At 47.0% G+C, this 15,252-nt stretch overlaps 1 long non-coding RNA gene and 3 other non-coding genes across 4 annotated transcripts; all 4 read left to right on the forward strand.

Moving 5' to 3' along the window:
* The first annotated feature begins 4,109 nt into the window (after positions 1-4,109).
* LOC103170081 lies at positions 4,110-11,878 on the forward strand. Its single transcript, XR_485959.2, has 6 exons — positions 4,110-4,177; positions 7,124-7,169; positions 8,081-8,117; positions 8,526-8,575; positions 10,037-10,130; positions 11,586-11,878. It is a non-coding gene; the product is annotated as an uncharacterized LOC103170081 (long non-coding RNA).
* Positions 7,836-7,969, forward strand: LOC114811468. The gene has a single exon (XR_003759171.1). It is a non-coding gene; the product is annotated as a small nucleolar RNA SNORA17 (small nucleolar RNA).
* LOC114811466 lies at positions 8,274-8,410 on the forward strand. The gene has a single exon (XR_003759169.1). It is a non-coding gene; the product is annotated as a small nucleolar RNA SNORA43 (small nucleolar RNA).
* LOC114811469 lies at positions 8,599-8,730 on the forward strand. The gene has a single exon (XR_003759172.1). It is a non-coding gene; the product is annotated as a small nucleolar RNA SNORA17 (small nucleolar RNA).
* Positions 11,879-15,252: the final 3,374 nt, after the last annotated feature.

Below are 15,252 nucleotides of genomic sequence, written 5' to 3' on the forward strand. Positions count from 1 at the left end.
ATACTCATTTAAAATTGTAACTTCAAGAACCTATGATAGGAAATTTGATTTTTTGAAAAAGCAAGTCGAGCCTATAAAGATCCCTGTGAATGTCTAGTTTTAACAGTGATCTAATTCTAAGCCCACCATTAAGCCTGTGTTGGGTTGGAGGGGGTTCACTCAAAGCTGGGCTCTTCCTCTTTATGGAAGGCTAAATCCTTTATGATTTTGCCTCCATAACCTTTCTTGAATCTGCCCCTAGCTCCCTAAATGATTACTTACACTTGTCATATTCTGGTTTGACTAGTGCATCCCTTTCCAGTCCATATTTCGCTCTGCTACCTGTTTCATTTTCCTAAAAATCTCTGGACTCCTCCAACTTCCCACGATTACTCCTCTTCACAACAAGGAGAAAACAAAAACCATTGCTTTAAGGCGCTCACTCACTTTTCATTTTTCTCCCACTATAACCTCGGCTTGCACCCTTTACTCCTCCCAACCACAACCAATCGGTCAATCAATGGTATTGGGTGCTCACTATGTGCAGAGCACTGTACTACACTGACAAGTTAGGGAAGCAGCGTGGCTCAGTGGAAAGAGTGGCTTGGGAGTCAGAGGTCATGGGTTCTAACCCTGGCTCTGCCACTTGTCAGCTGTGTGACTTTGGGAAAGTCACTTAACTTCTCTGTGCCTCAGTTACCTCATCCGTAAAATGGGGATCAAGACCGTGAGCCCCACGTGGGACAACCTGATCACCTTGTATCCCCCCCAGCACTTCGAACAGTGTTTTGCACCTAGTAAGCTCTCAACAAATGCCATTATTATTATCATTAAGTGGTGGAGTGGAAATTCGAACCCATGACCTCTGACTCCCAAACCCGCCGTATTTCTGCTAAGCTACGCTAAGTGCTTGAAGAGCTCACCTCCTCCAGGAGGCCTTCCCAACCTGAGCCCTCCCTTTCCCTCTGCCCCTCCTCCCCTTCCCATTCCCCCTACTCCCTCCCTCTGCTCTTCCCCCTTCCCCTCCCCACAGCACTTGTGCATATTTCTATATATTATTCATTACTCTATTTTGTTGATGATGTTTATATATCTATGATTCTATTTATCTCGATGATATTGACACCAGACTACTTGTTTTGTTTCGTTTTGTTGCCTGCCTCCCCTGTTTAGACCGTGGGCCTGTTGTGGGCAGGGACTGTCGCTCACTTTATTGTTGGATTATACTTTCTAAGCACTTAGTACCGTGCTCTGCACATAGTGCTCAATAAATACGATTGAATAATAATAATAATAGCATTTGTTAAGTGCTTACTATGTGCCAAGCACTGTCCTAAGCACTGGGGGGGGATACAAAGTGATCAGGTTGTCCCACATGGGGCTCACAGCCTTAATCCCCATTTTATAGATGAGGGCACTGAGGCACAGAGAATAATAATAATAATGATGGCATTTGTTAAGCGCTTACTATGTGCAAAGCACTGTTCTAAGCGCTGGGGGGACACAAGGTGATCAGGTTGTCCCACGTGGGGCTCACTGTCTTAATCCCCCTTTTACAGATGAGGGAACTGAGGCCCCAAGAAGTGAAGTGACTTGCCCACAGTCACACAGCTGACAAGCGGCGGAGCCGGCATTCGAACCCACGACCTCTGACTCCCAGGCCCGGGCTCTTTCTGCTAAGCCACACTGCTCCTCAAGTGACTTGCCCGAAGTCACACAGCTGAATGAATGAGTGAATGAATAATAATAATAATTATGGTATTTGGTAAGCACTTACTATGTGCAGAGCACTGTTCTAAGCGCTGGGGGAGATACAGGGTCATCAGGTTGTCCCACGTGAGGCTCACAGTCAATCCCCATTTTACAGATGAGGTAACTGAGGCACAGAGAAGTGAAGTGACTGGCCCGAGGTCACACGGCTGACAAGTGGTGGAGCTGGGATTAGAACCCACGATCTCTGACTCCCAAGCCCAGACCCTTTCTGCTAAGCCACACTGCTTCTCCAATTTGTGAATGAATAAATGAATGAATGAATGAATGAACAAATACCATCACTGTTTATTATTATTATTATTCTAACCCAAACCGCAATTATCAGGCCACTAGTGAAGCAGCGTGGCTCAGTGGCTAGAGCCCGGACTTGGGAGTCAGAGATCATGGGTTTGAATCCCGGCTCTGCCACTTGGCAGCCGTGTGACTTCGGGCAAGTCACTTCACTTCTCTGGGCCTCAGTTCCCTCATCTGGAAAAAGGGGATGAAGACTGTGAGGCTCACAGGGGACAACCTGATGACCCTGTATCTCCCCCAGCGCTTAGAACAGTGCTCTGCACATAGTAAGTGCTTAGCAAATACCAACATTATTATCATTATTATTATCCCGGCTCTGCCACTTGTCAGCTGTGTGACTGTGGGCAAGTCACTTCACTTCTCTCTTCCCCTCTTCAAGGCCCTACTGAGAGCTCACCTCCTCCAAGAGGCCTTCCCAGACTGAGCTTCCCCTTTTCCCTCTGCTCCCTCTGCTCCCCCTCAACACCCCCCTTCACCTCCCCTCAGCTAAGTCCCCTTTTCCCCCCCTTTCCCTCTGCTCCTCCCCCTCTCCCTTCCCCTCAGCATTGTGCTCCTCTGCTCATTTGTCTATATTTTTATTACCCTATTTATTTTGTTAACGAGATGTACATCCCCTTGATTCTCTTTGTTGCTATTGTTTTTGTCAGTCTCCCCCGACTAGACTGTGAGCCCGTCAATGGGCAGGGATTGTCTATCTGTTGCCGAATTGCCCATTCCAAGCGCTTAGTACAGTGCTCTGCACATAGTAAGCGCCCAATAAATACTATTGAATGAATGAATGAATCCCGGCTCTGCCACTTGGCAGCTGTATGACTTGAGGCAAGTCACAACTTCTCTGTGCCTCAGTTCCCTCATCCGTCAAATGGGGATGAAGACTGGGAGCCTCACGTGGGACGACCTGATGACCCTGTGTCTCCCCCAGCGCTTAGAACAGTGCTCTGCACATAGTAAGCGTTTAGCAAATACCGACATTATTATTATTATTAAAATGGGGATGAAGACTGTGAGCCTCACAAGGGCCAACCTGATGACCCTGTGTCTCCCCCAGGCTTAGACAGTGCTCGGCACAGTGGAAAGAGCCCGGGCTTGGGAGTCAGAGGTCATGGGTTCGAATGCCGGCTCTGCCACTTGTCAGCTGTGTGACTGTGGCCAAGTCATTTCTCTGTGCCTCAGTTCCCTCATCTGTAAAATGGGGATGAAGACTGGGAGCCTCACGGGGGACAACCTCATTCCCCTGTATCTCCCCCAGCGCTTAGAACAGGGCTCTGCACATAGTAAGCGCTCAATAAATACTACTGAATGATTATTATTATTGTCTCTGTTGCTGAATTGTCCATTCCAAGCGCTTAGCACAGTGCTGTGCACGTAGTTAGCTCTCAATAAATACTACTGAATGATTATTATTATTGTCTCTATCTGTTGCCGAACTGTCCATTCCAAGCACTTAGCACAGTGCTCTGCACATAGTAAGTGCTCAATACATACAACTGAATGATTATTATTACTGTCTCTATCTGTTGCTGAACTGTCCATTCCAAGCGCTTAGCACAGTGCTCTGCACATAGTAAGTGCTCAATAAATACAACTGAATGATTATTATTACTGTCTCTATCTGTTGCTAAATTGTCCATTCCAAGCGCTTAGCACAGTGCTCTGCACATAGTAAGCTCTCAATAAATACTACTGAATGATTATTATTATTGTCTCTGTTGCGAACTGTCCATTCCAAGCGCTTAGCACAGTGCTCTGCACAGAGTAAGCTCTCAATAAATACTACTGAATGATTATAATTATTGTCTCTGTTGCCGAACTGTCCATTCCAAGCGCTCAGCACAGTGCTCTGCACAGAGTAAGCGCTCAAGCCATACTAATCGAATGCATGAATGAACAACTACCAGCATTAGAATTATTCTGAGTGAGGCCGGGGGCTAGTGCTGTTCCGGAGCGCGGCCACTAGAGGGGGCAGGCGGGCGGGGGCGGACGGAGCGCGGCCGCGGGTTTCTTGGCCCTGCCGGGCCGCCGTAGTCGTGCTCTATAAAAGGGGAGCGTTGGAGCTCGTCCTCCCCTTTTTGGAGCAATGGCAGAGCAGGCAGGTCTCCTTGCAACCGCCCTCCAGGCCCTCTTTACCAAGGTAAGGTCCTCCATGCAGCCAGACCGGCTCCCCCCACCTTATAATAATAATGATATAATCATGCTGCTACTTGTTAAGCGCTGACTAGGTGCAGAGCACTGTTCTAAGCGCTGGGAGAGACACAGGGTCATCAGGTGGTCCCACGTGGAGCTCCCAGGCTTCACCCCCGTTTTGCAGAGGAGGTCACTGAGGCCCAGAGAATCATCATAATAATGTTGGTATTTGGTAAGCGCTTACGAGGTGCAGAGCACTGTTCTAAGCGCTGGGGGAGACACAGGGTCATCAGGTGGTCCCACGTGGAGCTCCCAGGCTTCACCCCCGTTTTGCAGAGGAGGTCGCTGAGGCCCAGAGAATCATCATAATAATGTTGGTATTTGGTAAGCGCTTACTAGGTGCAGAGCACTGTTCTAAGCGCTGGGGGAGACACAGGGTCATCAGGTGGTCCCACCTGGGGCTCCCAGGCTTCACCCCCGTTTTGCAGAGGAGGTCACTGAGACCCAGAGTATCATAATAGTAATAATGTTGGTATTTGGTAAGCGCTTACTAGGTGCAGAGCACTGTTCTAAGCGCTGGGGGAGACACAGGGTCATCAGGTGGTCCCACGTGGGGCTCCCAGGCTTCCACCCCGTTTTGCTGAGGTAGGTCACTGAGGCCCAGAGAATCATAATAATGTTGGTATTTGGAGAATCATAATAATAATGTTGATATTTGTTAAGCGCTTACTACGTGCAGAGCACTGTTCTAAGCGCTGGGGGAGATACAGGTTCAGCAGGTGGTCCCACGTGGGGCTCCCAGGCTTCACCCCCGTTTTGCAGAGGTCACTGAGGCCCAGAGAATCATAATAACTATAATGTTGGTATTTGGTAAGCGCTTACTAGGTGCAGAGCACTGTTCTAAGCGCTGGGGGAGACACAGGGTCATCAGGTGGTCCCACGTGGGGCTCCCAGGCTTCACCCCCGTTTTGCAGAGGAGGTCACCGAGGCCCAGAGAATCATAATAATAATGTTGGTATTTGGTAATCGCTTACGAGGTGCAGAGCACTGTTCTAAGCGCTGGGAGAGACACAGGGTCATCAGGTGGTCCCACGTGGGGCTCCCAGGCTTCCACCCCGTTTTGCAGAGGTAGGTCACTGAGGCCCAGAGAATCATCATAATAATGTTGGTATTTGGTAAGCGCTTACTACGTGCCGAGCACTGTTCTAAGCGCTGGGGGAGATACAGGATCATCAGGTGGTCCCACGTGGGGCTCCCAGGCTTCCACCCCGTTTTGCAGAGGTAGGTCACTGAGGCCCAGAGAATCATCATAATAATGTTGGTATTTGGTAAGCGCTTACTACGTGCCGAGCACTGTTCTAAGCGCTGGGGGAGATACAGGATCATCAGGTGGTCCCACGTGGGGCTCCCAGGCTTCACCCCGTTTTGCAGAGGAGGTCACTGAGGCCCAGAGAATCATAATAACATTAATGTTGGTATTTGGTAAGCGCTTACTAGGTGCAGAGCACTGTTCTAAGCGCTGGGGGAAATACAGGGTCATCAGGTCCCCCGTGAGGCTCGCAGTCTTCATCCCCATTTTACAGATGAGGTCACTGAGGCACAGAGAAGTGAAGTGACTTGTCCAGGGTTACACAGCAGACAGTGAGCGGAACTGGGATTAGAACCCATGACCTCTGACTCCCAAGTCCGGGCTTCTTCCCCTAAGCCACGCTGCTCTTACTATTGTATTGTCCCAAGTGCCTAAGCTGTACACTAAGCATTGAACAAATACCACTGATTTATTGATTGGGCATTTGCTATGTGGAGAGGACTGTACTAAGCGCTTGGAGGAGTACAGTCGAACAGATTTGGTAGACATGTTCCCTTCCTACAAGGCGGTTAGTGTATGTGGGGAGAAGGATACATCAGGAATGATGAAACAGCACAGACAGAAGCACAAAGTAATGATGGCATTTGTTATACGCTATTTGCACAGCACTGTGGGGGGAATACAAGGTGATCAGGTTGTCCCACATGGGGCTCACAGTCTAAATCCCCATTTTCCAGATGAGGGAATTGAGGCTCAGAAGTTGTGACTTGCCCAAAGTCACACAGCTGACAGAGGCAGAGCTGGGATTCGAACCCATGACCTCGGACTCCCAACCCCAGGCTCTTTACACTGAGCCACGCTGCTTCTCAAAATGAGAAGCAAAATGAAACTAGCAGGGTGCCCAAGGTAGAGGAACAGGCCTTAAGGCTCAGCGACCAAGGCACACCCATAGCTCCAGCAGTCCCCATGCTGAGTGTGACACCTCTATAGACTGGGCCTGGGAACCAGAAGGATCTGGGTTCTAATTCCACCTCCACCATTTGCCTGCTGTGTGACCTTGAGCGAGTCACGTTACTTCTCTGTGCCTCAGTTCCCTCATCTGGAAAATGGGAATTAAGGCTGTGAGCCCTGTGGGGGACAGGACTGTGTACATCCCGTTATCCTGTTTCTACTCCAGCGTTTAGAACAGTAATGAGCATATAGTAAGAGCTTAACAAATACCATAATTATTATTCCCCGGCAGGGTGCCGGAAGGTAGTATGGGTTGGCCAAGAAGAAGAGGGAGGGTGATGGGAGGGAGCAGGGACCCTCGCCTGGGGAGGCGGTGATGGAGGAGCGCGAGACCGTGGGACTTTAAATGTTAGTCTTTTGCCAGGTACTGGGATAAATTCAGGATAAAGCAGACTGAGCTCACACAGGAGCTCATAGCTTTTAGAGGGAATGGGAAATGAAAGGTTGCGTCCCCATTATGCAGATGACGGAATTGAGGCCAAAAGACATTAGGTGATTTGCCCAGGGTAAACCTGGGGAAGAACGTGCTTCTCTGCTGTAGTCTGGGCGGCTTCAGAATCCCTGTCTACTGCTAGCTAGCCCTGCGCCTAATCGCTGTGTATATGCTGTTCAATTGTTTTTATTTTCCTCCAGCAAAAGAAAGCCACTGACCCAGGAAAGGTGCCATCCGGGGACTGAGGTGAGCTGGAGTTATCTGACTTAACACTGTTGTGGTATTTAAGAGTAGAGAATCTGAGATCCCTAGTGCACGTTGTCTTTTTTTTTAAAAAAAAATGGTATTTAAGTGCTTACTATGTGTCAGGCAGTGGTCTGGCCAGACTGCTGAAATTCTACATTGGCTGCCATCTACATACCCTCACACTGCCCTTAGTAACTGGAGTTACTAAGTACACATTACTTAAGTGCTGGGTAAGTAGGATATAATTAGGTTAGACACAGTCACTGTTCCACTTGGGGCTGACATTGTACACAGGAGGGAGAACGGGAATGTGTATAAGGGAACTGAGACAGAAGTTGCCTTTAAAAATGGGGACTAAGACTGAGCCCCATGGGGATAGGGACTGTCCAACCTAATTGACTTGTATAAACCCCAGTTCTTAGTAGTTCCTGGTATGTAGTAAGCTCTTAATACCATTAAAAAAGTGACTTACCTGTGGCCTTATGACAGGTAAGTGGCAGGTGGGATTGGCACCCAGGTCACTGGGCCATGATGCTTCCCTTCCCCGTTTTACCCGTGAGGGAACAGAGGCCCAGAGAGATGGAAAAGGTGCTGACTGGGTGAGAATAAGTTCAAGGACTCCCAAAACTTTCCAGAGAACATAGGAGCAAATCCACAAGTGGTCATGGTGCCCCTCGAGGCGTTGCAGATGTGGCTGCGGTGCCCCATTTGTGTCATGAGGTGGCAGAGAGGATAAGGCTATGTCTACGCTCCGTGTTCAAAAATTTGTGAGCACGCAGAATGATTAATAGCCTGACAGTTTCCCAGGGAACATCCGAGTGGATATTGCATAGTGCTTTTGACACCTGGAATCATCTGAGCTGTGCTTCAGCGCTGCCTAATTGTTCTTCGGTTTATATTTTTCTCTCTAGGCTTTGGCCAGAGGCTGAAATGAGACGACTAGAAATGGTGAGTGAGCTTTTTTTTGAGGATCGATGGATTCTCTGATTATTTTTCTAGGAATCTGAATGTCCCTGGGCTTAGATCTGAGCTTGTCTGGTGATGGGTGCAACCTGAAGGCCCCCTCTCCCCCCCCCAAAAAGCCTTCCAGGTTCCAATTTGTTGAATGCTACCTTACAGGTGTCACAGGTGTGGCTACTTTACTATGTCTGTGTCATTGGGTGGCAGAAAGAAAGTGGCTTTGTCTACGCTCAGTGTTCAAAACCCCGTGAGCACTCAGAATGGTTAATGGCCCGACACATTTAGTACAATGTGGCTATGGTATCTTGGGATGGAACTGTAGGAGGTGGATTATTGGGGGCTTTGTCCTGACCTAGAACATGTGGAGATACGTATTATATGTCTTCTATCCTCTAGAGTAGCAGGACCCGTGATCCTGCAGCCCCAGAAGAACTTTGTGGAATGAGGTGAGACGGGGCAGTTGGTGGTATATGCCCCTAGAGGCGTACAGATGGGGCTGCTGTGCCTCATTTGTGTCATATGGTGGCATAGAGCAAAAGGCTATGTCTACGCTCGGTGTTCTCAGTCCATGAACACTCAGAATGATTAGTAGCCTGACAATGTCTAGTTTTGTTTGATGAGAATCAAAAAAAAAATCCAGGAGGCTACTGGATGTCCTTTGTCAGCCTTGGTTCTTCATTGCCCATGAAGAAAGACATTCCATCCCATTCTCTGCTGCCCAGATCACTCTTCTAAAGTCTAGTTCTGCATACATCTCCCCATTCAGAGAAACACCATCATCACAGACCTTAAATCCCTTGTAGCTTTCCCTCCTGCCTTCTGCCATGACTCTCTTTCTCATACCCTCCCCCTTTTCTTTCATACATCTCATATTCAAATCCCTTCTGAAATCATCCAGGATGACTGTTTTATTCCCCCAACTTCCTATTCGCGTAAGTGATAAACACATATCCCTGTACCTACTTCACTTGCCCTATTCCTAATAACTGTATGTGTTAAAAGATACAAGATCATCGGGAAGGTTACCATCCCTGACCCACGTGGAAGGAGAACAGGTGTTTCAACACATGAAGAAACTGAGACACAGGAATCTGCCTGAGGTCACACAGAAGCCAAGAGACAAAGCCAGGATTAGTTGATAGGCCTGTGTTCTTTTCCACTACGGCATGTTGCTTCAACAGCCTTATCTAGATGTATGTAATTGATTACGCACCATGTCCGTCACCTGTCCAAAAGCATGAAAAGTCACCGTAGTCATGTCTTGTAAGTGACAGCCACTTCAAATCGACTCTCGGGGGAATTGGAACCAAATCGGAAGAGTATCCATTGAAGTGGTTGTGAACAGGGTGATTTTGACAGAATTGGAGTAAAGAACCAATAGTTGAAGTGAGGATAGATGCCTATCAGTGGCAATCATGTCCCACGTATAAGGCTGTAGGATTGAAAGGAGACAACAGCTTGTCTCTGGAAGGGCAACGTGCATAGCAGTCATTTCTGGCTGCTGCAGCCCAGAAGTAGTCTCTTGCCTACTTTCTCAGAACCCTGGGTAATTACCAAGTCAGGTAGAAGCAAGTATGACTAATTTCTTGGCATCCAGAGTGGTGCATTGTGCCACTCGTGCCAGTTTCTACAGTCAGTGTGCCATTGAATCATAACGGCTTGGCCGTTTTGCACTTAGGCTCGCTCTTACTGTGGAAAAACCAGAGGCTGTTTTCACGTAGGCCTTTGCTTTGCTCTCCAGGTGGAGAGGACAGTATGCAATTACTGGGAGAACTGCTGTGGTGACAAGTTTAGTTTTCGATACAAACCTTCCCTGTGGCTTGGATTGGAGGTTCTAAGAAGTGACTGCAATGGCCTGTGGCGATGCTCCCCATGATAAAGATCTTTATTGCTTTTCATGTCCACAGTTCTATGCCTACAGAAGACACTGGCTGACTAGATGCATTTGGCATTCGGCATTCTGCACATGGCTGACAGCATAAGCACCGGCTGGATTAGAAGGTATGATAGCAATGATTGTTCTTGAGCGCTGGGGGAAAAAATCAGAAGAGAGTGGGCACTGCGGGGGCTTACGGTCTAAAAATGAGGTGGAAAAGAGTTGGTAACAAGCCCAGTGGGGAAGGTGAAAGAATGTAGCTACAAAACAATATAAAATGGAATTCAGAGTCCAAGTCCAGTGGTGGTAAGGGAAACACGTAGGGGCCTGTGGGGCCAGCCTGCCACTCAGATCGAGTCCATTCATCTCCAAAGTCCTGGACTTGACTGGAGTAGCTTCTGCTTAAATCCTCAGTGGCCCTGCCTACACCAGGCTGTGTTGGGATTGGCCCTGACTTGATGGAGGACGTTGAGGGTGGTGAGTGGTTTATGTAATCCCGGCTAAATAGTTATGGATCCTGCTGAAAGGCACTCCAAAGCTCAGGTCCCTGCCTGTGTGTTTTCTCTGGGCTGCCTTGGAAAAATCAGTAATCAGGTGGGGCCTGTCTGCGCCAATAATGTGCCTGGTTTGAGCTTAACTTACCCACGCTGACCAGGAGGGACAGCGGTGTCTGGACTTAGCTCTCTGAACCCCCTGAAGGCTCACGATGACTAATAGCTTGCAAAATCTGGCAGGGCTAAATGCTGGAGAATTTCCTCATTAAATGGGCATTATTGGGGCCAAAGGTGTCATTAGCCAAGCGGGTGACTGCTGGCTGGAAAATGAGCCATTTAATTGGGAAAAGGGCATTGCCTAATAGCAGCTTCCTAAAAGAATGCTAATTAGGTTGAGCTGGCTCAAGATGCGAACAGTCTGCAAGAATTTGAGGTATTCGTTTGGTTTCAAAATCCAGAATAGGTTTTATCCACTGGAAGCTAGCACCTTCAGCCCAGATTTGAAGCTATAGCTTTCTGCTCGTTATAGGGCAGGGGCTGCTACTCTGTGCTTGTAATTTCTCCAGTACACTTAGAAGGCTTTGCAAAAACTAGATTTGTAATAACAACTGGTGACTTCACTCTTTTCATTTGCCCTTATTAAGTGATACCTTAGAGGTGCTTCTTTGATGGGGAGAGAACTTTGGTAGGCTTGTTCGCCAAACATGATAAGGAAACTATAGCTGTTGAGGTGTCTGAACACTAGGTAGATGTTTGGTTTTTCTAGTCTGATATTGTGTGTCAGGACAAGGAGTTATTCTGCTGACTCTTGTCAAATCAAGGAAAACTGTAAAGATCATTGTTAGGTGCCATCTTGGCGTCACTAAGATTAATCGTTGATAGGCAAGTGTCTCTCTGCCTTTGAGTCTTGGTCTTTGTCTTGCCAATCTCCGCATCACACATTCTGAAGATGTTTATCATTTAAGGTGCAGTGAGCATTGGATTTGGTTCCTTGCTTAGTGGAACTGTGTCCACTGGGTAGGTTTTCAGCTCTGTGGATTTTTTTAGTAAGTGGTTATGTCGTAACGTTCTCTTTGGTATTTGCAGGGGCAGCTGCTGGTTCTCTGGCAACTTCACGCCAAGGCCACCCCTGGAGTTGTGTCTACGCTACGTGGAGAAAAATGATACATTTTGAAACATTTTGGGCTTGGTGTGGTGACTTTTCAAGAGACTTTCAAAGCTCTTCAATGAAAGTTGAATTTAAAAATCTGTGACACTTGAACCCAGTTTCTTGTAAATGACTGTCACTGTGGTAAACTTTCTTGTGTTCCAGCCTCTCAAGCAGAACGTGACAAATTAATGCCTTTTTCTCAAGAATAAGAGCATACTTTGAAACTTTGCAATGAGTTGGTCTTCACATCTTTAATTAAGTTTGAGCATTCTGATCAGCTGAGTTGCAGTACAGCGTGCTTTGTTAGTATTTTCACGCCTCTTCCCAATTCTGTCTCCGTGTTCCCCTGCGGCGGAAGAGTGGCCTTATTTTTTAAGATCGGCAGCCGGTTGTGAAAAAACTTAGGAAATGAAGCATGCGTGCCTTCTCCCTGTTCTTCCCCATATAGAAGTCTTTGAAGAGTTCATTATCTCCAATTAGAGTTAATGGAGTTTAGGCCGAAAACTGTTTTGTTCCTAGACGTGAAAAACATTTGAATAGAAATTGCAACTTTATGCTTACTAAGGAAATTGGTTAGGGAATAGGAATTTAGTCTCTTAGCAGTCTTAAATTGCTAAAATTTTCCTTTGAATAGGACTTTCAGCTGACTCTAGAGGTTAAAACTCAAGACTGGGCTTCACAATAACTTCAGTCGGTCCTGCTGATTATAGGAAGTAAGAAATGGAGGTTTGGACAAGAGCAAAGGGATTTTAAAACGCTCAGAGGTTAAATCCCTGACAGTAGAACACAGAATCACGGTGGTCTGATGAAAAGAGCTTCAACTTGGGCACCAGGGGACCTGGGTTCTAATCCCAGCTCCATCACTTGTCCCTTATGTGACCTTGGGATTTCGGGAAAATCATTTCCCTTCCTGCTGAAGTTACTTCATCTGTAAAATGGGGATCATGACCGAGTCCTATGTGGGATACTGTAACAGTATTTGATGAGCGCTTACAGTGTGCCAAGCACTGTTCTAAATGTTGGGGAAGATATAAATTAATGAGATTGGACATAGCCCCTGTCCCACCACAGGACCTGCAGTCTTGATATCCATTTTACAGATGAGTCCCAGAGAAGCCAAGTGACTTGCCGAAGTTCACACAGCAGATGTGGCGGAGCAGGGATTAGAACCAAGGTCCTCCCAACTCCCAGACCCATGCTCTGTCCACTAAACCATGCTGCTTTAGCTTGACTCTACTCAGCACTTAGTACACTGCCTGCCATGAAGACTGAATGTGCTCTTAAGCACTTAAAAATGCCCCCCAAAAGATGGCACTTTGGAAATATTTTCATCTGTCAAGCAGTGACTGCTCAGGATTAGGTAACAGACTATCAGTGCTTTGTAGTCCAGTATGTGCAAGAATACATCTCTAGAGAATAGTTGGTGATTAATGTAATTGACCTAGTGGTTTATGTGGCTGACAGTCTAGAGAGACTGAGCAGGGAATATGTGTTATATTGTGCTTGGTAGTTTTGACACCGTAAACGCTCAATAAATATTAAATGAATGAGTCAGTGTGACACACGTGTGTGGGTACCCTTACATCTAATGCTACTGGGAAGATTCTTGTAAACACTGGTTTAAAACCAAACACCAGTAGTATAAATTCAGGAAAAATATTGATCATCTTCTTTGGGCAGTAATAATAATGATGGTATTAGCAGACACGTTCACTACCCATAACAAGCTTCCAAACTGGAGTCTGGGAAGGTGAGGTGGCTAGCACCTGGGAGAAGGCTTTTCCCAGGGATTCTTGGGGCCATTCTGGAAAGAGGTGGGCGGGAATAATGATGGTATTAAGCGCTTAATATGTGCCAAGCACTGTTTTAAACACTGGGGAGGGAAACAAGGTAATCAGTTTGCCCCACGTGGGGCTCACAGTCTTAATCCCCATTTTCCAGATGAGGTAGCTGAGGCACTGAAGTGAAGTGATTTGCCCAAAGACACAGCTGACGAGTGGCAAGCTGGGATTGGAACCCATGACCTCTTACTCCCAAGCCCAGGCTCTTTCCACTAAGCCATGCTGCTTCTCCAATGGAGAATGGAGCAAGCTACTATATGAGATTTCTCCCCAGTGGCTCATAACTTTACCTCTGTTTTCATTGTTTTTAAGATGGTAGTTAGGATTTCCGTACATTTACCTCCTGAGGTTCTGAACACTCTGAATGTTAATGAGTAATCCCGGAGATGGTAAGAGAAAAAAGTGCTTTTGATAATGAGGTGCAACTGAAGGGGAGGGCAATGAAAAGCTGCTAGGTATAGGTGACTTGAAGGCATTTTATCAGGTAAGAGGAGGCAGACCTTTTGCATTAGGGCCCTGTAAGATTTTTGATCATAGAGCCTTGAGTTCATAGCAGGAATTGTGCTTTTTGCTGATTATAACAGGTGACAGTATGAGGTACTTGAATGTACAGTATGCACAGCCCTGCCCCTCATGTTTCAGAGAAATGACTTACCCAAGGTCATGTCAGATTCCTGGCAGAGCACGGATTAGAACTCAGGCATGTGCTTGTGTTCCAGCCCAACTGCTTGATAGAATGGCCTTTATGGGCTTCCTGTATTTCTTATTTTCCTTAAATCATGTTACCTATCAATTGATAATAATGGTGGTATTTGTTAAGCGCTTACTATGTGCAGAGCACTGTTCTAAGCGCTGGGTTAAACAGGGTAATCAGGTTGCCCCACATGAGACAGTCTTCATCCCCATTTTACAGCTGAGGTCACTCAGGTCCAGAGAAGTGAAGTGACATACCCAGTCACACAGCTGACAAGTGGCAGAGCTGGGATTAGAACCCATGACCTCTGACTCCCAAACCCAGCCTCTTTCCACTGAGCCATGCTGCTTCTCTAGTCACATTACAGCATACTGTGAAGAGCACTGTGCTAAGCTCTTGGGAAGGTACAACGGGTGGGAGACATGGAACTTAGAAACTAGAGAGAAACCTGCAGCGGTGACTTCACTTCTCTGTTGTGTTCTCAGGAGTAGATCCACTTGTCAGCAATAATGATGGCATTTAAGTGCTTACTATGTGCTAAACCCTGGGGTGGATATAGGCAAAATGAGTTGGACACAGGAACCTGAGGTTTGTGCATGGGAGAAGCCTCCACTCCCACACTGCAGGTTTTGAATTTTTTGTGGTATTAAACACTGTGTGACATATTGTTCTGCTGGGCAAGTTATAAGTAAATTAGATTGGTCACAGTCTAAGTAGGAGGGAGAACAAGTTTCCCCATTTTAAAGCTGAGGAGATAGACGCAGAGGAATTAAGTGGCTTGCCCAAGATCACACAGCAGTCAATTAGCAGAGCTGGGACTAGAACTCATGTCCCGACTCCCAGTCCCATCCTCTGTCCACTAGGCCACATTCCTCATTAGGATTTGGGGAAAATTAGGAAATACAAGAGGGGCGCAGTCAGGAGCAGTGAAGATGAACGACTGTTAGCACACTGTTGCTGATTTTGTTTCATTAATTTAATTCCCTGTGGTTCTGTCCTGTGCACACACCACCCCCCTCACCACTCCCCTCAATCCTTGGAGCAAAGGCCTGAGTCAGCAGATCCAAG

The sequence above is a fragment of the Ornithorhynchus anatinus genome, chromosome 4 (genome assembly GCF_004115215.2).
Source record: "Ornithorhynchus anatinus isolate Pmale09 chromosome 4, mOrnAna1.pri.v4, whole genome shotgun sequence".
NCBI lineage: Eukaryota > Metazoa > Chordata > Mammalia > Monotremata > Ornithorhynchidae > Ornithorhynchus > Ornithorhynchus anatinus.